The sequence below is a fragment of the Schistocerca serialis genome, chromosome 7 (genome assembly GCF_023864345.2).
Source record: "Schistocerca serialis cubense isolate TAMUIC-IGC-003099 chromosome 7, iqSchSeri2.2, whole genome shotgun sequence".
Taxonomy (NCBI): domain Eukaryota; kingdom Metazoa; phylum Arthropoda; class Insecta; order Orthoptera; family Acrididae; genus Schistocerca; species Schistocerca serialis.
In genome coordinates, this window is record NC_064644.1 from 119,398,286 (window position 1) to 119,423,718 (window position 25,433).

A 25,433-nucleotide genomic window follows, 5' to 3' on the forward strand; every position below is an offset into this window, starting at 1 on the left:
GGAATAATTATATTCTTCTTGAAGTCTGAGGGTATTTCGCCTGTCTCATACATCGTGCTCACCAGATGGTAGAGTTTTGTCATGACTGGCTCTTCGGAGGCCATCAGTAGTTCTAATGGAATGTTGTCTACTTCGGGGGCCTTGTTTCGACTCAGGTCTTTCAGTGCTCTGTCAAACTCTTCACGCAGTATCTTATCTCCCATTTCGTCTTCATCAACATCCTCTTCCATTTCCATAATATTGTCCTCAAGTACATCGCCCTTGTATAGACCCTCTATATACTCCTTCCACCTTTCTGCCTTCCCTTCCTTGCTTAGAACTGGGTTGCCATCTGAGCTCTTGATATTCATACAAGTGGTTCTCTTCTCTCCAAAGGTCTCTTTAATTTTCCTGTAGGCAGCATCTATCTTACCCCTAGTGAGATAAGCCTCTACATCCTCACATTTGTCCTCTAGCTATCCCTGCTTAGGTATTTTGCAATTCCTGTCGATATCATTTTTGAGACGTTTGTATTCCTTTTTGCCTGCTTCATTTACTGCATTTTTATATTTTCTCCTTTCATCAATTAAATTCAATATTTCTTCTGTTACCCAAGGATTTCTACTAGCCCTCGTCTTTTTACCTACTTGATGGTCTGCTGCCTTCACTACTTCATCCCTCAGAGCTACCCATTCTTCTTCTACTGTATTTCTTTCCCCCATTCCTTTCAATTGTTCCCTTATGCTCTCCCTGAAACTCTGTACAACCTCTGGTTCTTTCAGTTTATCCAGGTCCCATCTCCTTAAATTCCCACCTTTTTGCAGTTTCTTCAGTTTCAATCTGCAGTTCATAACCAATAGATTGTGGTCAGAACCCACATCTGCCCCTGGAAATGTCTTACAATTTAAAACCTGGTTCCTAAATCTCTGTCTTACCATTATATAATCTATCTGATACCTTTTAGTATCTCCAGGACTCTTCCTGGTATACAACCTTCTTTTATGATTGTTGAACCAGGTGTTAGCTATGATTAAGTTATGCTCTGCGCAAAATTCTACCAGGCGGATTCCTCTTTCATTTCTTAGCCCCAATCCATATTCACCTACTATGTTTCCTTCTCTTCCTTTTCCTACTGACGAATTCGTCACCCATGACTATTAAATTTTCGTCTCCCTTCACAATCTGAATAATTTCTTTTATTTCATCATACATTTCTTCAATTTCTTCATCTGCAGAGCCAGTTGGCATATAAACTTGTACTACTGTAGTAGGCATGGGCTTTGTGTCTATCTTGGCCACAATAACGCGTTCACTATGCTGTTTGTAGTAGCTAACCCGCACTCCTATTTTTTTTATTCATTATTAAACCTACTCCTGCATTACCCCTATTTAATTTTGTATTTATAACCCTGTAATCACCTGACCAGAAGAATTGTTCGTCCTGCCACCAAGCTTCATTAATTCCCACTATATATAACTTCAACCTATCCATTTCCCTTTTTAAATTTTCTAACCTACCTGCCCGATTAAGGGATCTGACATTCCACGCTCCGATCCGTAGAACGCCAGTTTTCTTTCTCCTGATAACGACGTCCTCCTGAGTAGTCCCCGCCCGGAGATCCGAATGGGGGACTATTTTACCTCCGGAATATTTTACCCAAGAGGACGCCATCATTTAATCATACAGTAGAGCTGCATGTCCTCGGGAAAAATTACGGCTGTAGTTTCCCCTTGCTTTCAGCCGTAGAAGAGAATAGAAGCTTTCGAAATGTGGCGCTACAGAAGGATGCTGAAGATTAGATGGGTAGATCACATAACTAATGAGAAGGTTCTGAATAGAATTGGAGAGAAGAGAAATTTGTGGCACTACTTGACTAGAAGAAGGGATCGGTTGGTAGGGCATATTCTGAGGCATCAAGGGATCACCAATTTAGTATTGGAGGGTAAAAATCGTAGAGGAAGACAAAGAGATGAATACACTAAACAGATTCAGAAGGATGTAGGTTGCAGTCGGGAGATGAAGAAGCTTGCACAGGAGAGAGTAGCATGGAGAGCTGCATCAAACCTGTCTCAGGACTGAAGACCACAACAACAACAACAACAACCACATGGCGAATTGAATAATTTCGGTCTGAAACTCCCACCAGACGATACCATTCTGTCATTGCTCCATCCCCCCCCCTCCCCCCTTCTTTTTCTCAGCCGTTGCTGTTCGTAGCGTTAAGTATGTAATGTGCGAATCAAAATACTAGTCTTCTTCCAGCGTGGCCAGGTAAGCTATAAGGTTGGGCACCTCTGATTTAGGCTATCCCAGTTGCATTTCTATGGCCTAGGACGGCCCTCGTGAGCTGGGCGGCTGCTCATTGCTTCGCCTTTCGTTGGCTGGGCTCGGTTCGGCTCAGCTCGGCTCTTCCGGCTGCGCTCATCACTTTCGTCGCGTATGTAGGTCTGGGTCTGGGTCGGCCGCTCTCCCCACCTGCCGGCAGGGCCACGCTGACCGCCACAAGGCGGCCGTGCGTGTCGCGTCCTGCACACTTCCTACCTACCTACATACCTGCCTGCTGCCTGCCTTTGCTGAAGTTGCAGCTGCGTGTTCAGCGAGTGCGTGAATATCATCGTCGGCTCCGCACTCGTCGCCAGTTCACTTTACTTACCGCGTGTAGTACCCACTTGCAAAGTCTTTCCTCTCAGGCGGCCGCGGTGGCCGTGCGGTTCTGGCGCTGCAGTCCGGAACCGCGGGACTGCTACGGTCGCAGGTTCGAATCCTGCCTCGGGCATTGGTGTGTGTGATGTCCTTAGGTTAGTTAGGTTTAAGTAGTTCTAAGTTCTAGGGGACTTATGACCTAAGATGTTGAGTACCATAGTGCTCAGAGCCGTTTGAACCATTTTCTTTCCTCTCATACGAGTGTCGATCAGTTTGAGCTTGCTGGTAACAGTACTTCTAACCAGTGCTTGTGACGAGTTAAAGCAGTGAGCCTTACGGGGAGGTTTAGTATCTAAGGACCGAAAAAAGCATGTTCCTTCAGAATTTTTTACTCGGGATGTGTTGCAGATATTGTGAGGTTACTAGGGATACTGTAATAGTATAACTAATTTTCTGGATGTGGTAATGTTTACTGTGGAAGAACAGTGGGGGTGTAGCAAGCACAAGTCAATATATTTGTGGAGTCACCTTCTTGATAAAGAGAGAAGGCAGCGTATAACAGTTTCACATTGAATTACTTAGTTACATAATTGCCTATGTCTCAGTATATAATTTGGTACATATGTTAATAATGTAAGGTGTGCTTCTCTTGGTAATCATTAGATTTGCTGGGTATCTGGTCACTTAAATAGGAGTACGCCATAAACATAAGAACTCTTCAAAATAGTTCAAAACTCAAACTTAAATCATAGTATCAGGGATAATATTTTGCACATTAAAGAACATGTTTTACATAAAAAGTTGTAAGGATATATGAGAACCTCTGCATAATAAGTTATTGTCTTTTGTTGTGAAGGTACTGTTCAGTTTTCGATCTATGTAGAGCAAAATGAGTATTTCGTATGCCACATCTTTTAGGCAAAGACGTGATTAAACAAAAGAAGGGGGTGAAACTGCAAAAAAGTGGAGTGCCCTTAAATATGTAAATAATCTGATGATTGTCTACAAAATAATATAAGGTATTTAGTTTCACATATTTTAATATTGTAACATTGTAAATGCATGATAGCCATGTTTAGAAATAATATATTTGACGACTGTAGTGTCACGTGACCGGACACAGGACACAGGACAGAGGATAGAGGACAAAGGTCGCAGTCTTTTGATCGTGGTCCGTCGGTGCGGCTAAGAGCCGCCGACATAGTGTCACGTGGCCATCAGTTTGTTTTGTGGATGTGATTTAGTAAAATAAAAACATTTTTCATTCTAAACTGTTGTCGATGTAAATCATTTGTGAACGATCGTGATTTAGACAAATACTTGAATTCATTCACTGCTGTACTTAGGCAGGCTATTTACTCAATATAGGGCGCGAATGCAACTGTGCACAACCGAACCCCTTTTACAGACGAGTCATGATAAAAGGTTGTGTACAAGCCTGATTGAAGTTGCAATATCAATGTCAAATTTGGTCAAATGTTTATTGATATTTCCTCTACGAACTGGAATTTTTTCGACTGGCAATGTCGAAGAGCAAAGGCGGAAGCGCCGTCGGAACGAAACAAAATTCCGATGTAGACCTCCACGCGCGGTATGTAACAGGTCAGCCGGCTCGTCTGAAATCAAAATTTTGTCGACGTTAGCGAAGTATATAAGATTCTTTGGGATTTGAGGTCCGCCAGTTACGTAAAACACCGTTGTTCTCAGTACCCAAACATGTTTCGGCGCCACTGTGCCATCAGTGGGTTTTCGTTTTTATTTATTCTGCAATGTGTACATTTTTGTTACATATAGCCAACAACCACCACCCAACCACAATAGAAACAGACTTAAGAATACTAAAACCCAGCCACAGCCTATACAGCAAACTGACCATTGAGGAAAACTTACATATACAGAAGGCAATAGCGGCAGGAAAACAGGTCTTAAACGAATACACTGCACTCCACTCTGCAAGGGCACACTATTTAATACGTTAAAGTAACATAACAAATAAAAACAGCACAAACAGATAAAGTTTACACACAAGCACGCACACGCTCGCATGTGTACACACACACACACACACACACACACACACACACACACACACACACACACACACACACACACACACACACACACGAAAAATAAATACACTAAAATCTGCAAAGACGTACCATTTGCACACAAATTAGAATACCATATAAGACAACACACACAGCTAAGAAACACACAGAAAACACGCGCACGCACGCACACGCACGCGCAAACATAAAATTCAAGTTTGGCGCCGAACTCTCTGGTGAACAAATAAACACTGACTGGGCTGGGACACATAATAAACCACAATCACACTGTGTTCTGGTGTAGTGAAAAGCGTTTTACTACGTTATTTATGGAAAATACTTGTTATAGCTACGTATGCATCACAACATCTCAGTATGATGCGGAGAATGGAAGTGCTTGCCACACGAAAACGTAAGTAAATACGAAAATAGGCGTGAAAACATCGCGAAAAACTAAATTACGCTCTAGAAGATAGGTTAACTCTCAGCAAAAAAAAGTTTCTCATCAACATCGTTTGTTTGCAGATGACAAGCTACCTGTAATAATTAACACAAAAGTGGTCCAGAAAATTCATGCTCACCAAATGTAAAAGTATTTACAAAAAGAAACGATCTGTAGTTTGAACTACAAATACACATAATTTTATAATCATGTAACAAAAATGTTCACATTGCAGAATAGGTAAAAATGAAAACCCACTGATGATGGCACAGTGGTGCCGAAACATGTTTGGGTACTGAGGAAAACGGTGTTTTGCGGAACTGGCGGACCTTAAATCCCAAAAATTTTAACTGCAAACACGGCCAATACAAGGATGTGCAAATCAAAAGATGGATATATAAGATTCTTTAGGGGTTGTACCTCGCTTAAGTTATTTAGACCATAGGAAACAAAATGGCAGCCATTTGAAAAAAATAGGGTTTTTTCATAGATTTTTCGACTTCGTCGGCCAAGTAAAAATATTTATAGTTGATGGATCGGAATAAGTGGTACAACTCCTAGACCATTTAGGTAGTATACTTGCAAGGAGAGACAGCATTGGTTGTATATTTTTGTTTATTATCGCAAAATCGATTTTCGGTCACTTAGTGACCATCTTCAGTGCTGTAATATATAACTTAAATTAGTAAGCACTGGTGTCAATAAGCTTACGGCGATCACATAGCATTAGTTAGCTTCGTCGGAAACAGAGCCATGCCAATCGGTTCAGTAGACTTGAAGTTACTGGGGATAAAAAAGTCATTTCGAGAAAAACGCGTTCTTTCACAAAATTAGGAATTGTTGTCCAGTCACCAACGTGTCCGTTGGCTGTATTCAGATTTTGGCCTATGTCGTGGTGTAACGTCCGTCTGCAGCAACGAATTGTAACGAAGGAATCTCCACATGTACGTACCTCCTATGTGATCTACAAAAGTAGCATATGTTACGACTCTTGCCTTCCGTTTAGACTCTTGAATTCCTTTGTTGTAACACCGTTAACACCCGTTTATTTGTTGTTTTCATTTCTGTGAAAAGTCCATACGGCATCTCGCCTTCCCTGACTATTCACCACATTTACATTCGTACCACATGATACATGTTCCACAATCATTTTATAGTATGACAACTGCCAAGGCTACAGAAAGAGAATAGGCACGTCAGTGATCAGACGGTCAGTTCATAATTTGTGAAGGAAAAAAAGAAAGAATGGTGTACCGGGTGGATTTGAACACGAGCTCCCACTTTGCAGTCCAACACCATGAGCACACTACCAAGACAAGATGACTCTTTCAGTTCGCTCGATTTTGCACATCTTGAGATTGGACTGTTCGCTGTTTCTGTTTTGCTTCTTTTTTTTTCCTCATAGTTCAGTAAACCTTGTAACCTTCCCGTGTAAAAATAAAAACAATTTTTTTAAATATATTAAGTCATGAAAACTGATAAATTTTGACGTAAGCAGCGCTACGCCATGGCCCTGTGAAATCAATCTGAATAAACTGAAAAATTGTTACCTCATGATGGTGTCGCCGGATAACGCTGTCTATATATCTGTTCGTAAATGGCACAGCTTAGTGTAACACTGGCCTATCCACTAATACTGGACAACATTTGCCTGAAATCTGAATTATTAGAAAAACTGACTGCTTATTGACACAGCTGCACAGCTGGTCGTCTGGTTACTAAAGAACACATGACTATGATCTGCGAACATTTCTGATATATTTAAATTTAAATAAATGGCTGGGTCGGGACTGGTAATGACTTAAGGCAAAATTATTCCTTCCTTTTTTGTAGACTGGTAAAAATTATAGTCTGAAAATCATTTACATCACTGATAAAGATCTGCAATACATTTAATGGACAATTGAATATTACAAATACAGGTCAACTGCTGCTGACAAATCACAAAAAGATTGAAACAAATTCATATTAACATCTCAGACAAGTGACGTAACTACGCGCATGCCAATAAAAATAATAAAATATACCTTACAATACATGGCTATGAACTGCGGTGTACCAGCGACAGACTACAAATGCACTGTGGCAGCGAGCGACTGCAACTGCTGCCGAGACTGCTCTGACCTGCGACTCTATTGCAGCAAAGAAATTTTCTGTCGCAGGCAGCGCGCAAATTACATTTTCTCCAGCAGGGTGGTGAGCCCCTTACAACCTTCTTGCTGTTTTCATGCTTCATCTGTGTTCAGTTATTGACGGGTTATCCACTGGGCCATCTTACCACCAAATCTGAGGCTGGGTGCAATATGGAGTTTCCCCTGTCAGAACAGTAAGACACCCGCCACGTGCAGGCAACCCACATTGAGGATGGATAATTCCACTAAGATGAACACAGTGTGGTAAGCCACAGGAAAGTTCTCCGGTTTTATATCGCAACTTTCTAAGTCAACTCTCATATTCATTATTCATAGAGCTGTTTAGTGTTGGACCATTGAGCAACCTGGCAAACGTCGACGTTCGAAAACGGAAACAGATCAGAACCGCGTAGTTTTGATTGCAAAATACTGCATGCACCCGAGAAATGATCCCATAATCTGTCTCAGGAGTGTCCGGGCATTTGAGAAGTAACTAACGAAAGGGGGGTCAGTAGTGTCCTGTAGTTCGTGTGCAAAAAATACGTCGCCCAACTCACTTGCTAACTGCTGAAACAATCGTTAATTAAAAAGCAAATTTCACAAATGCGAAGAAGACAACTAGTGGTACGTATTAATGACGGAACAGACATAAATATAAATAAGATATCCTGCAGACAAACTGGCTACACACTTCAGGTCTTCACAGTCAAGAGATTGCGAACAAGAAATAATTGTACAGGAAGAAGATTAGAAAGCAGCGCTCCTTCATTTATACTTAGTGGCTTTGCATTTACAACTTCAAACTCTGGAAGTTTGCCGTATTAAATGGAATCTTCGAACAATTCGCAGCTGTGTGTATCACAGACTGGTTTTTTACAAATGAGCCATCCTCTTCTTATTACGCAATATTACATTATCAATTATGAGAGTAAAAATTAGGGCGAAACAGGAATAATAATGAGAAATACTTCATCAGCTCTCTCTGCCGTCCGTGAGGCCCAGAAAACCATTAGATGCCAGCAGCCGGGTTGATGTCATGTCCCGTGACTTTCGGCATAGATCAAACAGTGTTTCGCTCTGTTGCCCAACGAATAACATACGAGCATACGAAGCATCAGACCAGCTGTGTGACAGGATTGCAGAACGTCTACCAAACGGAACGCAACACGTCATTCTTAAGGGAGACAAATCTTCAGGCATAAAAACTTCTGGCGTGCTCGGAGTGAGTGTTATAGGACCACTACTTTTCAGAATACGTATGAACGACCTACTGGACACCGTCAGAAGCAACATGAGGCTTGATGCCGTTGCATACTGAGCAGTAGCAACGCTAGAAAATGATAGCGAAACGCAGCGAGTCTTGCAGAGGATCGACACGTGATGCAGTGAGTGGCAATTGCCCTAAACATAAACAAATGTAATGAATTGTGCACATTGGCAGAAATAATCATTATTGTATCATCATACGATTGCGGATGACTGGTAGGAGTCACATCTAGAAAACATTCAGTACACTGCTGGCCATTAAAATTGCTACACCAATAAGAAATGCAGATGATAAACGGGTATTCATTGGACAAATATATTATACTAGAAATGACATGTGATTACATTTACTCGCAATTTGGGTGCATAGATCCAGAGAAATCAGTACCCAGAAGAACCACCTCTGGCCGTAATAACAGCCTTGATACGCCTGGGCATTGAGTCGAACAGAGCTTGGATGGCGTGTACAGGTACAGCTGCCAATGCAGCTTCAACACGATACCACAGTTCATCAAGAGTAGTGACTGGCGTATTGTGACGAGCCAGTTGCTCGGCCACCATTGACCAGACGTTTTCAATTGGTGAGAGATCTGGAGAATGTGCTGGCCAGGGCAGCAGTTGAACATTTTCTATATCCAGAAAGGCCCGTACAAGACCTGCAACATGCGATCGTGCATTATCCTGCTGAAACGTAGGGTTTCGCAGGGATCGAATGAAGGGCAGAGCCACGGGTCGTAACACATCTGAAATGTAACGTCCACTGTTCAAAGTGCCGTCATTGCGAACAAGAGGTGACAGAGACGTGTAACCAATGGCACCCCATACCATCACGCCGGGTGATACACCAGTATGGCGATGACGAATACACGCTTCCCATGTGCGTTCACCGCGATGTCGCCAAACACGGATGCGATCATCATGATGCTGTAAACAGAACCTGGATTCATTCGAAAAAATGACTTTTTGCCATTGGTGCACCCAGGTTCGTCGTTGAGTACACTATCGCAGGCGCTCCTGTCTGTGATGCTGCGTCAAAGGTAACCGCAGCCATGGTCTCCGAGCTGATAGTCGATTCTGCTGCAAACGTCGTCGAACTGTTCGTGCAGATGGTTGTTGTCTTGCAGACGCCCCCATCTGTTGACTCAGGGATCGAGACGTGGCTGCACGATCCGCTACAGCCATGCGGATAAGATGCCTGTCATCTCGATTGCTAGTGATACGACGACGTTGGGATCCAGCACGGCGTTACCCTCCTGAACCCACCGATTCCATATTCTGCTAACAGTCATTGGATCTCGACCAACGCGAGCAGCAATGTCGCGATACGATAAACCGCAATCGCGATAGGCTACAATCTGACCTTTATCAAAGTCGGAAACGTGATGGTACGCATTTCTCCTCCTTAACGAGGCATCACAACAACGTTTCACCAGGCAACGCCGGTCAACTGCTGTTTGTGTAAGAGAAATCGGTTGGAAACTTTCCTCATGTCAGCACGTTGTAGGTGTCGCCACAGGTGCAAACCTTGTGTGAATGCTCTGAGAAGCTAATGATTTGCATATCACAGCATGTTCTTCCTGTCGGTTAAATTTCGCGTCTGTAGCACGTCACATTCGTGGTGTAGCAATTTTAATGGCCAGTTGTGTAATATGCTTTCGTCGCGATTTTAAGTGGAACGGGCACGTAAATCGCAGGTAAGGCAGTTGCATTACTGTGAGGTTCATGGGAAGAATGCTCAGGAAATATAGTACAGCCACAAAGGAAATAGCTTACACGAATCTCTCGTTCCACCAATGTGTTAGTATTGCTCGTCACTCTGGGATCCGTACCAATTAGGAGCGATGGAGGAGATAGAGACGATTCATAGTAAGCGCCAAAGCGTCATGAAGATGATGAGCCAACTCCAGTGGCAGACTGTTCACGAGGTTGTGAGTTGCAGCGTGGTCAGCTGTTGAAATTCCATAAGCATACGTTCGTAGAAGAGGCACCCATATATAGCTTCCTCCCATGTATCCCACAAAAAGATTTTGATAGTGAGACTAGAGACTGGAGCTCATATCGAGGCCTACCAGCAATCGTTCTTCCCACTGTTACCTAGTAGACCAGTTTAGAGGGCATATTTATCAGTCTAGTACCAGAAATCTCGGTTCATTGAGAGCAAATGATCGCTCAGATTGCAACTAACTACATTATGATGTCAGAAACAGCTATCTCTACTTTGTTATTATGAAGTACCAACATATCAAAACTATGAAACTCAGTTAATTGATGGGAACATCAGAAATTACCGCAGGCTATTCTAATTGGCATGTAATAAAATCGTATTGTATCATGTTACGCGTTTTCGTTTGTCAACTAAAATACACGAAACAAAGTTTGGGTTAACATGTGTACTGCTATTACTCATCTGTATAACTTAAATGTGTAATTCAATTTACTAATTTTCGAAATAATTATGAAACCTTGCGAAATAATGAAACCAAACAAAAGCAAACAAATCATCAGAAGATTTTTTTCTGTTAAAAACACCGAACTACTGTTAATACTTATAAAAAGCCAAATAATACGTATATCGAAAACATGGTAGGCACATCTTAGACTAATTAATGAAATTATTAAAGGCATTGTTCGTTCTGATTTTTTCATGTAAAGCCAAGTGATGAAATTGTTTTCTGGCCAAATTGTATGCATGAAACGAAGAGGAGTAATAATAACATTTGTGTAATATATGTCAGATTAATTTGGTGTGATAATTTATAATTGTAATCCCGTAAATTGTAATACCAACTGTCAGGTAATTGTGTAAAAATGTATATGTGTGCATAATTTTCGGAGCTTGGGTTTCACTATTCACCTGATATTTGCGACGGATCTCTCTCTCTCTCTCTCTCTCTCTCTCTCTCTCTCTCTCTCTCTCTCTCTCCATTTCGTTTGGAGATTTGGTGCTGCTACTGCTAAAATAAGTACGTTTCAAGTGATCGGCAAGTCAACTGTAATTGAACATGGTGGCACGGTCACGATACAAACATAGCTAATGTTCGTGTTTTTGCAGAAGCGATGCATCAACGTAAACGAAAATTTAGAAGACAATGAAGTGTCCAGAGACTAAATGAACGGTTGGAGAGCTTGAACAGTATATGAATATTTAAGGATCTTAAGCTGACGCTTTGGATAACCACAAACTGAAAATAAAGGCACAAGACTAAAATCTGGCTATAAATAAATCGAACAGACAACTAATGGGTAACATAAGATTGGAAATAAAATGCTAATAAAAACTAAATGAACTTTGCCACTTTCAGAGTAAAATAACAGATAACAGATGTGTAATGGGTATTTCAAGAATGATCGCTGTAACTAAACAACTATTCAGAAATAAAAATAATTTATTAACAACCACCTTCAGATAGAAACTGAATATGTATCTCATGTCAAAATTATTCCGCCTTGTATGCAAGGCATAAGACAGATGAAATAACCTCTGTCTTAAGGAAGAATATAATTGGATGTCTAAAGAAGGGAGGTGCTGACAGGCGTAAATATTACTTAAACATCTGCTTAAAAAGCCATTGTTGCAAAATATTCACAAGGATTATTTAGAGAATGGAAAAACGGGTAAAGACTGACCTTCGAAAAGATGAGCAGCGCAGTTTGGGTTCCGGAGAACTGAAGGAACACGCTAGGCATTTCTGGTCCAACGACTTACCTTAGAAGGTAGGTTCAAGAAAGGCAATTCTACGTTTTTAGCATTTTTAGATTTATATTTGATCCGTATCTGCAACTTAACGTAATCTTTGATCGAGGGTACTCAGTGAATTCCTAAAAGGGGGAAATGCTATCCTTAAAGTAGCGCCACAGGGTGCACCCAGTACCTGGAAGGAGGAGTCAGCAAGAAGGCAGAAACGACGGGTCAGATTATACTACGAGGCGTGTTTTTTTAAGTAAGTACCGTTTTGAAATTAAAAAAAAACGTGCCAAGGTATCTCAATTTTATTTTTACATGAAAGCCTGTACCTTAATCTACGCACTGACGCCATTACAGTTTGATTCTTCCGTGTTTACGTTGTGTACTGAGTGTTTAAGATGCCTCCGATAATCGTGAGTCCCGCCGACTGTGAAGTACGGGCTGTTATAAGATTTCTTACAAGGGAACCTCCCCAACGCACCCCCCTCAGATTGTTACAAGTTGGCACAGTGAATAGGCGTTGAAAAACTAAACACAGATCAATCGAGAAAACAGGAAGAAGTTATGTGGAACTATGAAAAAAATAAGCAAAATATACAAACTGAGTAGTCCATGTGCAAGATAGGCAACATCAAGGATACAGTGAGCTCAGGCGCGACGTGGTCTCGTGGTTAGCGTGAGCAGCTGCGGAAAGAGAGGTCATTGGTTCAAGTCTTCTCTCGGGTGAAAAGTTTTCTTTCTTTATTTTCGCGAAGTTGTGATCTGTCCATTCATTGATTGACGTCTCTGTTCACTGTAATAAGTTTAGTGTCTGTGTTTTGCGACCGCACCGCAAAACCGTGCGATTAGTAGACGAAAGGACGTGCCTCACCAATGGGAACCGAAAACATTTGATCGCAAGGTCATAGGTCAACCGATTCCTCCACAGGAAAACACGTCTGACATATTCTATACGACACTGGTGACGGCATGTGCGCCACATGACAGGAATATGTTGTCGACCCACCTAACTTGTACACTTGGCGAATGGGTAAAAATGTTCTTCTACCTTGCTCGATTTAGGTTTTCTTGTGGATGTGATAATCACTCCCAAGAAAGTGATGAAAACATAAGAGTTTGTCACATAAACTGAAAAGTTAAACTTTTTACCCCAGGGAAGGCTTGAACCAAGGACCTCTCGTTCCGCAGCTACTCACGCTAACCACGAGACCACGGCGCGCCTGAGCTCATTGCATCCTTGATGTTGCCTATCTTGCACATGGACTACTCAGTTTGTATATTTTGCTTATTTTTTCATAGTTCCATACAACTTCTTCCTGTTTTCTCGATTGATCTATGTTCAGTTTTTCAAGGCCTGTCCACTGTGCCAACTTATAACTAAATCTGAGGGGGGTGCGATGGGGAGGTTCCCTTGCTAGTGCTAAAGGCCTAAAAGCGATCGACATTCAACGTGAGATCTGAGCAATTTACGGAGAAAACATTATGAGTGATGGAATGGTAAGAAAGCGGGCGAGAGCATTTAGAGATGGCTGCACAAATGTGCATCATCAACAACAGAGTGGGCGTCCTTCGGTCGTTAATGAAAGTTTAGTGCTGGAAGTGGACAGTAAGGTGAGAGATAACGGACGATTTACGATTTACTCCTTGCGGGATGACTTTCCTAATGTTTCTCGTAGTGTTTTGTATGGCATTGTCACCGAGCACTTGAATGACTGAAAATTGTGCGCACGTTAGGTACCGAAAATGTTGACGAATGTGCACAAAACCAAACGTTTAGACAGTGCATTGATTGTCCTTGAGCGGTACCACAAAGACGGTGATGATTTCTTAAGCCAAATTGCTACGGGCGATGAAACATGGGTGGCCTACGTGACACCAGAATCAAAGCAACAGTCCATGGAATTTGAGCAAGGGCGCCGTTTTGCTGCAAGACAATGCCCGTCCGCATGTGGCGAATCAAATCAGATCAAAGATCTCATTACATCTTTTCGATGGGAAACTCTAGATCATCCTCCGTACAGACCCGATCTTGAGCCCAGCGACTACGTTCTGCTCCTGCACTTGAAGAAACACCGGGGCGGGTAGCGTCTTTAAGACGATGAAGTCAAAACGGTGGTGGTGCAGTGGTTAACAAGTCAGGCAGCGGACTTCTATGAGGAGGGTATTCAAAAACTGGTACAACGTTATGACAAGCGCCTCAATACTGACGGAAATTATGCAGAAATTATGTAAAAATAAAATTATTGAGATATCTTAGCACGTCTTTTTTTTAATTTCAAAACGGTACTTACTTAAAAACACGCCTCGTACATAAAAAAATTGTTCAAATGGCTCTGAGCACTATGGGGCTTAACATCTGTGGTCATCAGTCCCCTAGAACTTTGGTTAGTTAGGTTTAAGTAGTTCTAAGGACATCACACACATCCATGCCCGAGGCAGGATTCGAACCTGCGACCGTAGCAGTCAGGCGGTTCCGGGCTGAGCGCCTAGAACCGCTAGACCACCGCGGCCGGCCGCCTCGTACATAAATAACGCGGTGCCAATATCTATAACCTTTTACCATTTATTTGAGATTTTTTGGTTCAGAGTATTAGCTGGTGGAGAAAAGCTAGTGGAGAAATTAGGCCCAAGCTGTGAAATACCTGTAGCTGCACGAGCTCTTTCTGCTGGACGATTCATTTTTGTCGTGAGAGCTCGCTGGGATGTTTACAGGCGGTGTATCCTCTCAGAGCTCTTATGTTTATCGCCGTAAGTGCTGTGATTACCGTAAATACCTGTTACAAAGGCACCCAGCTGTATAGTATGATGCACACAGAGGAGGGGGGGGGGGGGGGTAGCGTTATATGACAGGACGTTTGGCGTCTATTAGAGTATGCAGATGCCGGTCGACGGTGTAGGAAATGCCGTAGGGCAACGCCCCCTGGGGAGCTCGCCTAGCGCAGGGCGACAAAAACACAAGCATTGTGCTGAGGTCGCGTCGGCTGCCACTCGGCTGTTCTTAGCTGTCGTTCGCGGCGGGGAGACAACGACCCAATGCGGCTGCGAGAAGCTGCAATTTTTGCTGCGTGGCTGTGGGATGCCTCTCCTAGCCGTGGCCATAGTGACACTGCCTCGGGGAGCTGGCGGGGCACCGTTACTCGCGAGTCAATCACCCGAGACGCCAACTGACGTGAGCCTCGCCGACGACGTGGGCGTGTCCCGGCGCGGCGGCATTGCAGGCTTGTTTACACACACAGTGCGCCCCACCGAAAGTAAATATGAGTCGTTTCAGGGACTGATTCAGCGGAAACAGCTAAGTCTGTCGCTGCATAGTTTCTTAGACCCTAGGAAAAAAATATACAGGGTGTTACCAAAAGGTACGGCCAAACTTTCAGGAAACATTCCTCACACACAAATAAAGAAAAGATGTTATGTGGACATGTGTCCGGAAACGCTTAATTTCCATGTTAGAGCTCATTTTAGTTTCGTCAGTATGTACTGTACTTCCTCGATTCACCGCCAGTTGGCCCAATTGAAGGAAGGTAATGTTGACTTCGGTGCTTGTGTTGACATGCGACTCATTGCTCTACAGTACTAGCATCAAGCACATCAGTACGTAGCATCAACAGGTTAGTGTTCATCACGAACGTGGTTTCGTAGTCAGTGCAATGTTTACAAGTGCGGAGTTGGCAGATGCCCATTTGATGTATGGATTAGCACGGGGCAATAGCCGTAGGGCGGTACGTTTGCATCGAGACAGATTTCCAGAACGAAGGGTCCCGACAGGAAGACGTTCGAAGCAATTGATTGGCGTCTTAGGGAGCACGGAACATTCCAGCCTATGACTCGCGACTGGGGAAGACCTAGAACGACGAGGACACCTGCAATGGACGAGGCAATAGTTCGTGCAGTTGACGATAACCCTAATGTCAGCGTCAGAGAAGTTGCTGCTCTACAAGGTAACGTTGACCACGTCACTGTATGGAGAGTGCTACGGGAGAACCAGTTGTTTCCGTACCATGTACAGCGTGTGTAGGCGCTATCAGCAGCTGATTGGCCTCCACGGGTACACTTCTGCGAATGGTTCATCCAACAATCTGTCAATCCTCATTTCAGTGCAAATGTTTTCTTTACGGATGAGACTTCATTCCAACGTGATCAAACTGTAAATTTTCACAATCAACATGTGTGGGCTGACGAGAATCTGCACGCAATTGTGCAATCACGTCATCAACACAGATTTTCTGTGAACGTTTGGGCAGGCATTGTTGGTGATGTCTTGATTGGGCCCCATGTTCTTCCACCTACGCTCAATGGAGCACGTTATCATGATTTCATACGCGATACTCTACCTGTGCTGGAAGAACGTGTGCCTTTACAAGTACGACACAACATGTGGTTCATGCACGATGGAGCTCCTGAACATTTCAGTCGAAGTGTTCGTACGCTTCTCAACAACAGATTCGGTGACCGATGGATTGGTAGAGGCGGACCAATTCCAACGCTCTCCTGACCTCAACCCTCATGACTTTCATTTATGGTGGCATTTGAAAGCTCTTGCCTACGCAACCCCGGTACGAATGTAGAGACTCTTTGTGCTCGTATTGTGGACTGCTGTGATACAAGACGCCCTTCTCCAGGGCTGCATCAGCGCATCTGGGATTCCATGCGACGGAGGGTGGATGCATGTATCCTCGCTAACGTAGGACATTTTGAACATTTCCTGTAACAAAGTGCTTGAAGTCACGCTGGTACGTTCTGTTGCTGTGTGTTTTCATTCCATGATTAATGTGATTTGAAGAGAAGTAATAAAATGAGCTCTAACATGGAAGCGTTTCTGGACATATGTCCACATAACATACTTTCCTCCTCTGTGTGTGAGGAATGTTTCCTGAAAGTTCGGTCGTACCTTTTTGTAACACCCTGTATATACCGGGTGATCAAAAGTCAGTATAAATTTGAAAACTTAATAAACCACGGAATAATGTAGATAGAGAGGTAAAAATTGACACAAATGCTTGGAATGACAGGGGGTTTTATTAGAACAAGAAAACAAAACAGTCCACAAAATGTCCGACAGATGGCGCTGGACAGCAAAATGTCAGTGACTGCGGATGACAACCGTGTATAAAAGGAGCTGTAATGAGAGAGAGAATCAGATGCGCCAGCAGTCGCAGCATGTTGACGTTACCTGAAAAGGCGCTTTTAGTGAAGCTGTATTATCAGAATGGGGAATGTGCTAGTTCAGCGTTACGATCCTATCGCCATAGGAAGGGGATTCGAACGGGTAAAGGTCCGTTGACAAATGCAGCTGTGGCGAGAATGATTTCGAAGTTCGAAGCCACGGGTTGTTTAGACGATAGACTCCGTAGTGGCCGACCGAGCACAAGGCGTAAATGCTGCTGAGACAATTCAGGAAGAAATGGAGAACGTAGCGGGTTCGTCTATGCACGGGGAAGTCAGCGCTCGTGCAGTCGCACGTCGCACCGGCATTTCATACACTACTGTTCGGTTGGCACGTAGGCGTACCCTCCGATGTTATCCTTACAAAATCCATCGGCATCATGAACTGTCACTTGGCGATTTAGTGAAGCGGAGGGCATTTGCGGTGTGGGCGTTTCAAAATATGGCGGAAGATGACGATTGGTTGAAGACCGACGAAGCTCATTTCACGCTCCGAGGGTCTGTTCAACGCCCACAACTGTAGAATTTGGGCTCCCGAAAATCCTAGAACTGTCGTGGAAACTCCATTGCACAACGAGAAAGTCACGGTATGGGTTGGATTTACCACATCTACCGTTATCGGGCCTTTTTTTCTTCGAGGAAATGCGTGATTCTGGTTTTGTAACTGCTACCGTGACGGGTGAGAGGTACGCCGATATGTTACAGAATCGCATCATCCCCAGCCTGGCTGATAAACGCTTGCTGGAACGTATGATGTTTATGCAGGATGACGCTCCACCCCATATTGCTAGACGCGTGAAAGATCTCTTGCGTGCGTCGTTTGGTGGTGATTGTGTGGTCATCCGCCACTTTAGTCATGCTTGGCCTCCCAGGTCCCCAGACCTCAGTCCGCGCGATTATTGGCTTTGACGTTACCTGAAGTCACAAGTGTATCGTGATCGACCGACACCTCTAGGGATGCTGAAAGACAAATCCGACGCCAATGCCTTGCCATAACTCCGGACATGCTTTACAGTGCTGTTCACAAGCGGCAAGAAACAGTCAACGCGTTCTCTGCGCGATAGCAATGGAAATACTGTCGATGACAGTGCTGCCAAAGCAGAATTACTAAACACAGCTTTCCCAAATCCCTTCACCAAACAAGACGAAGTAAATATTCCAGAACTCGAATGAAGAACAGCTGCCAACATGAATAACGTGGAAGTAGATATCCTCGGAGTAGTGAAGCAACTTAAATCACTTAATAAAAGCAAGTCTTCTTGTCCAGACTGTCTACCAATTAGGTTCCTTTCAGAGTATGCTGATATAATAGTTCCATACTTAACAATCATATACAACCGCTCGCTCGACGAAAGATCCTTACCCAGGTAATGGAAAGTTCCACAGGTCACACCAATATTTAGGAAATGCAGTAGGAGTAACTACTAAATTACAGGCCCACATCATTAACGCCGATATGCAGAAGGATTTTGGAATGCATATTATGTTCGAACACTATGAATTATCTCGAAGAGAACGGTCTATTGACGCACAGTCAACACGGATTTAGAAAGTACCGTTCTTGTGGAACACAACTAAGTCTTTACGTACACGAAGTGGTAAGTGCTATTGACAAGAGATTACAAATTGATTCCGTATTTCTAGATTTCCAGATGCTTTTTGACATTGTACCCAGAAGCGGTGTGTAATCAAATTGCATGCTTATGGAATATCGTCTCAGTTAAGCGACTCTATTCGTGATATCATGTCAGAGGTCACAGTTCGTAATACTTGACGGAAAGTGATCGAGTAAAAGTGATTTCTGGCGTTCCCCAAGGTAGTGTTATAGGCCCTCTTCTTTTCCTTGTAAAGTGAATGATTTAGGAGACAACCCGAGCAGCCGACTTAGGTTGTCTGTAGGTGATGCTGTCGTTTATCGTCTAGTAAAGTCATCAAAAAATCAAAACAAATTCCAAAAATATTTAGGAAAGATAGCTGTATGGTGCGAAAATTGGTAGTTGACACTAAATAATGAAGTGTGAGGTCATCCTCAAGAGTGCGAAAGGAATCCGTTAAACTTCGGTTACACGATAAATCAGCCAAATCTGAAGGCCGTAAATTCAGCTAAATACCTTGGAATTAGAATTACGAACAATGGAAAGATATAGGTGTTCGTTTCTTCCGCGCACTGTTGCAGACCGGAGTAATAAATAATTATTGTGAAGAAGGTTCGATAAACTTTATGCCCGGCACTTAAAGTGTGAGCCGAACGGTTCTAGGCGCTTCAGTCTGGAGCCGCGCGACTGCTACGATCACAGGTTCGAATCCTGCCTCGGGCATGGATGTGTGTGATGTACTTACATTAGTTAGGTTTCAGTAGTTCTAAGTTACAGGGGACTGATGACCTCAGATGTTAAGTCCCATAGTGCTCAGAGCCACTGAAGTGTGATGTGCTGAGTATGCATGTAGATGTAGATAGAAATGTTTATCGAATATATTTTTGAACCAAAAGATTTACACGCTTCTGGACGACGTGCAAGAAATTGGCAAACTGAAGGGAGAGGTGAAAGACACACGTGTGGCTCCAGAAACATTGGATTACAGTGATAAAGGCAGAACTGTGAAACAACGCGCGGGCCTGTCTCCTAAGAGTCTGGAGGTTATTTCCTCTCGTTTTTCAACAGATACCTGCAGTTTCGTTTTCGCATTGTGCAGCTGGAGTCAGCCCAAACGATTACTGCTCAATATGACTTTGAAGTGACGTCCAGTGTCAACGGAAAGCGTCGGTTTATTTCCCATTACAAACAAAAGGATTCTTAAAGCGGAATTGGACTTGCGCATTAGGTAGCTCGGTCCCAGAATAGTTTTATCGATATGTGTTAACGGGGACAGTAAAACTGGAAGAATAACCGACACTCCAGCGGCGGCAGCACAGCCGTGCCCGGCGCTGACTTAACCGCCAAGGATGCATCGCTACCAAAGCCGCAGCGCCATCACCCGATTTTCCAGAAACTTCGTTCATTGGAAGAAGAGCCAAAATAAGCCAACACCTGTCTAGGTTTATCCATAGATACTAAAGAGTTTCCGAAAAAAAGTGTTTTCGAGGTGCTTTGTGCCTTTTGTCGCCAGATATGGTCAAAGTGGTGGCTCAGTTGTTAGTGTTGTGGCTTCTTAATATTGCGCCCAGTGTTAGCAAACCGATAACTGTTTTTGTATATTTTTGTTTTCATTTATCTACCCATGTATCTATTAGATTATTACACAAATCTTTATTACCAAATTAGGGGCTGCAAGGAGTTACATTAATTGTAAGTTTACAGCTGGCTTTGGTAGTCCAGGTTAGCTGAGAGCGCTAACGCGCTGCTTCCTGGGCTCGGGTAGGCGCGCTGGCCCCGGTTCGAATCCGCCCGGCGGCTTAACGACGGAGGCCGGTGTCCTGGCCAGCCTGGATCTGGTGTTTAGGCGGTTTTCCACATCCCACTAGGTGAATACCGGGCTGGTCCCCATTTCCCGCCTCAGTGACACGGCTCGCAGACATCTGATCAAATTCGCACTATTCTATGGATTACACTAGACACAGACAGTTGGGGTACACTAATTCTGTCCCGGGGGGGTACGGGGTGGTGGCAGGAAGGACATCGGGCCACCCCTTAACCTTGCCAAATCAGATTAACCATGCCGACCCTGCGTTGTTGCGGGAAAATGGCACAAGCGAAAGAAAGAAAGCTGGCTTTGGTAGTAAGTGTCAGTTTTATTATACATTGTGTGTGTGTGTGTGTGTGTGTGTGTGTGTGTGTGTGTGTGTGTGTGTTTTGGGAAGTTACAATCTCCCTAAATTCTCATATTCTGATATTTCATTCTCATGTCAATTCTAATATTAATTCTTATATTTTATTGCTATGTTTATTTTGCAGGAAGATTTGGTGCATTCCGTTCGATGATACCGAACGTAGAAACATTCGAAACACAGATATTGCGAACACCACGAGCATCGTGCGAGGGCTGGTTTGTCACAGTGACAGTTCTTAGCACGACTCTCACTCTGGAAGGAAATGTCGTTGACATTGCTGAAGATTATGCGCGTTGGCAATAATTTCGCGGCATGCCGTGCAGAATGGATCACTTTCCCGAAAACTGGCGCTTGCAGTTGATTTTAAATGAAGATACACTACAGGAATCTCAGCGGAAACGTGAAATAACTTTATCAATTTTTTAAAAATTTCGTTTAGCTGACATACAATTAGTCGACAAATAGCAACATTATATGAATATACGCAGGAAAACATTCGTGTAGTAGTCTTCTACAGACATGGCTATATGAATGAAAAAGAGAAATAACAATAGGGTTCGAACAAGGGGCGCAAAATTAAGAAGCCGCGACACTAACCACAGCACAACCATGTCGTCTGAGGATATTACACGGCGAAAGGCACCCTGGACGTCGCATGAGAGACGAGATGAATGCTATTTTTAGGCTGACTCTATCTACGCAATACAATCTACATCTACATACATACTCCGCAATCCACCATACGGTGCGTGGCGGAGGGTACCTCTTACAACTACTACCATCTTCTCTCCCTTTTCCACTCCCAAATAGAACGAGGGAAAAATGACTGCCTATATGCCTCTCTACGAGCCTTAATCTCTCTTATCTTTGTGGTCTTTCCACGAAATGTAAGTTGGCGGCAGTAAAATTGTAATGCAGTCAGCCTCAGAAGCTGGTTCTCTAAATTTCCTCAGTAGCGATTCACGAAAAGAACGCCTCCTTTCATCTAGACTCCCACCCGAGTTCCTGAAGCATTCCCGTAACACTCGCGTGATGGTCAAACCCACCAGTAACAAATCTAGCAGCCCGCCTCTGAATTGCTTCTATGTCCTCCCTCAATCCAACCTGATAGGGATCGAGCAGTACTCAAGAATAGGTCGTATTAGTGTTTTATAAGCGGTCTATTTTACAGATGAACCACATCTTCCCAAAATTCTACCAATGAACCGAAGACGACTATCCGCCCTCCCCACAACTGCCATTACATGCTTGTCCCACTTCATATCGCTCTGCAATGTTACGCCCAAATATTTAATCGACGTGACTGTGTCAAGCGCTACACTACTAATGGAGTATTCAAACCTTACATGATTCTTTTTCCTATTCATCTGCATTACTTAAGACTTCATCTGCATTACTTCATCTGCATTACTTAAGACTTACATATTAGGGACGGTATAGCCACCATTGTTGTGCCCCCCCTCATCTTTTTCTTTCTCCTCTCCATCATAGCTTCGAATTTTACCATTCTATTTCTCTTCCTCTAACCTATCTACCTCTTCTATATCTCTTTCACCCCATTCCATCGTCTTATGTCTCTGCTTGATGAGAATAACTCACAAGCTTCAAGAATATAACGAGAAAATTCCCAACTAGCAATAGGACTGACACTCATAAAAGAAAAATATGTTTACTTTCATATACATAGTCATTATTATTATTATTATTATCATTATTATTATTATTTTTATTATTCTTGATTGTTATAATTATTTTTTGATTGTTATAATTATCATTGTACTACTTTTATAATCTCTGTTTTTTTCTTTAACATTAATACTGTATAACATGTTATATGTCCTAATTTTCTGTAGACACTGAAATTTGTTGAATCTGAGTATGCCTGGTTAGGTGTAAGAGAGGGCCTGAAGGCCCTAATCTTGCCAGGTAAAATAAATGCATAAATAAATAAATAAATAAATTACTTTACATTTATCTATATTTAGAGTTAACTACCAATCACAAATCCCCCCCCAAGTCATCTTGTATCCTCCTACAGTCACTCAACGACGACACCTTCCCGTACACCACAGCATCATCAGCAAACAGCCGCACGTTGTTATAAACCCTATCCAAAAGATCATTTATGTAGATAGAAAACAGCGGACGTGCCACACTCCCCTGGGGCACTCCAGATGATACCCTCACCTCCGATGAACACTCACCATCGAGGACAACGTACTGGGTTCTATTACTTAAGAAGTCTTCGAGCTACTCACATACTTGGGAACCAATCCCATACGCTCGTACCTTAGTTAGGAGTCTGCACTGGGGCACCGAGTCAAACGCTTTACGGAAGGAATATGGCATCCATCTGATGCCCTTCAATACAATACAATACAATACAACACAATACATTGGCAGAGCTGTCATTTGCGCTCAGGTAATTCATAAGAAAAGGTTTAAGACAGGAACTAACAGACTTGGAACGCGAAATGGTAGTTGGAACTAGACACATTGGACATTCCACTCCGGAAACAAGCAGTTCGATATTTAGAGATGCACAGTGTCAAGAGGGTGCCGAAAGTACGAAATTCCAGGCATTACCTCGGACAACGCGGTGGTCGACGATCTTCATTTTACGACCGAGAGCAGCGAATTTTGCGTAGAGTTGTCGGCGCTAACATGAAATGTCGTGTGTCTAGGGCCTCCGTCGGGTAGTTGGAACTAGACACATTGGACATTCCACTCCGGAAACAAGCAGTTCGATATTTAGAGATGCACAGTGTCAAGAGGGTGCCGAAAGTACGAAATTCCAGGCATTACCTCGGACAACGCGGTGGTCGACGATCTTCATTTTACGACCGAGAGCAGCGAATTTTGCGTAGAGTTGTCGGCGCTAACATGAAATGTCGTGTGTCTAGGGCCTCCGTCGGGTAGGCCGATCGCCTGGTGCAAGTCTTTAGAGTTGACACCACTTCGGCGACTTGCGTGTCGATGATGATGATGATGATGATGATGATGATGATGATGATGATGATGATGATGATGATGATGATTAGCGTGCTGTAACGGCACGCGTTAGGACAGTGCGACAAAATTTGGCGTTAACGGACGATAACGTCAGGCGATTGACGCTGGTGCCTTTGCTAACAGGAGGAAGTCGCCTGCAGCACCTCTCCTGGACTCGTGACCATATCCGTTGGACCCCCGAAGGAAGGAGAACCGTTACCTGGTCAGATGAATCCCGATTTCAGTTGGTAAGGGGTGATGGCAGGGTTAGTGTGTGATGCAGTCCATGGACCCACGTTGTCAACAAGGCTGTGCAAGCTGGTGATGGCTCCATAATGGTCTGGTGGTCCAACTGCACCGATCATTAACTAGAAATGTTTATGGTCAGGTACTTGGAGAGCATTTGTAGCCATTCACGCACTTCATGTTCCCATGACAATGCGCCATGTCACCGGGCCATAATTTTTCTCGATTGGGTTGAAGAACATTCTGGGCAGTTCGAGCGAATGATTTGCACACCCAGGTCACCCGACATGAAGCAAATCGAACATTGATAGTACATAATCGAAAGGTCACTTTCGCAATTATGGACAGCTATACAGCAGCGTGGCTCGATAATTCTGCAGGGGACTTCCAACGACTTGCTGACTCCATGCCACGTCAAGTTTCTGCACTATCTACATCTACATCTATATCCATACTCCATACTCCGCAAGCCACCTGACGGTGTGTGGCGGAGGGTACCTTGAGTACCTCTATCGTTTCTCCCTTCTATTCCAGTCTCGTATTGTTCGTGGAAAGAAGGATTGTCGATATGCCTCTGTGTGGGCTCTCATCTCTCTGATTTTATCCTCATGGTCTCTTCGCGAGATATACGTAGGAGGGAGCAATATAATGGTTGACTCCTCGGTGAAGGTGTGTTCTCGAAACTTCAACAATAGCCCGTACCGAGCTAATGAGCGTCTCTCCTGCAGACTCTTCCGCTGGAGTTTATCTATCATCTCCGTAACGTTTTCGCGATTACTAAATGATCATGTAATGAAGCGCGCTGCTCTCCGTTGGATCTTCTCTATTTCTTCTATCAACCCTATCTGGTACGGATCCCACATAGCTGAGCAGTATTCAAGCAGTGGGCGAACAAGCGTACTGTAACCTACTTCCTTTGATTTCGGATTGCATTTCCTTAGGATTCTTCCAATGAATCTGTCTGGCATCTGCTTTACCGACGATCAACTTTATATGATCATTCCATTCTAAATCACTCCTAATGCGTACTCCCAGATAATTTATGGAATTAACTGCTGACAGTTTCTG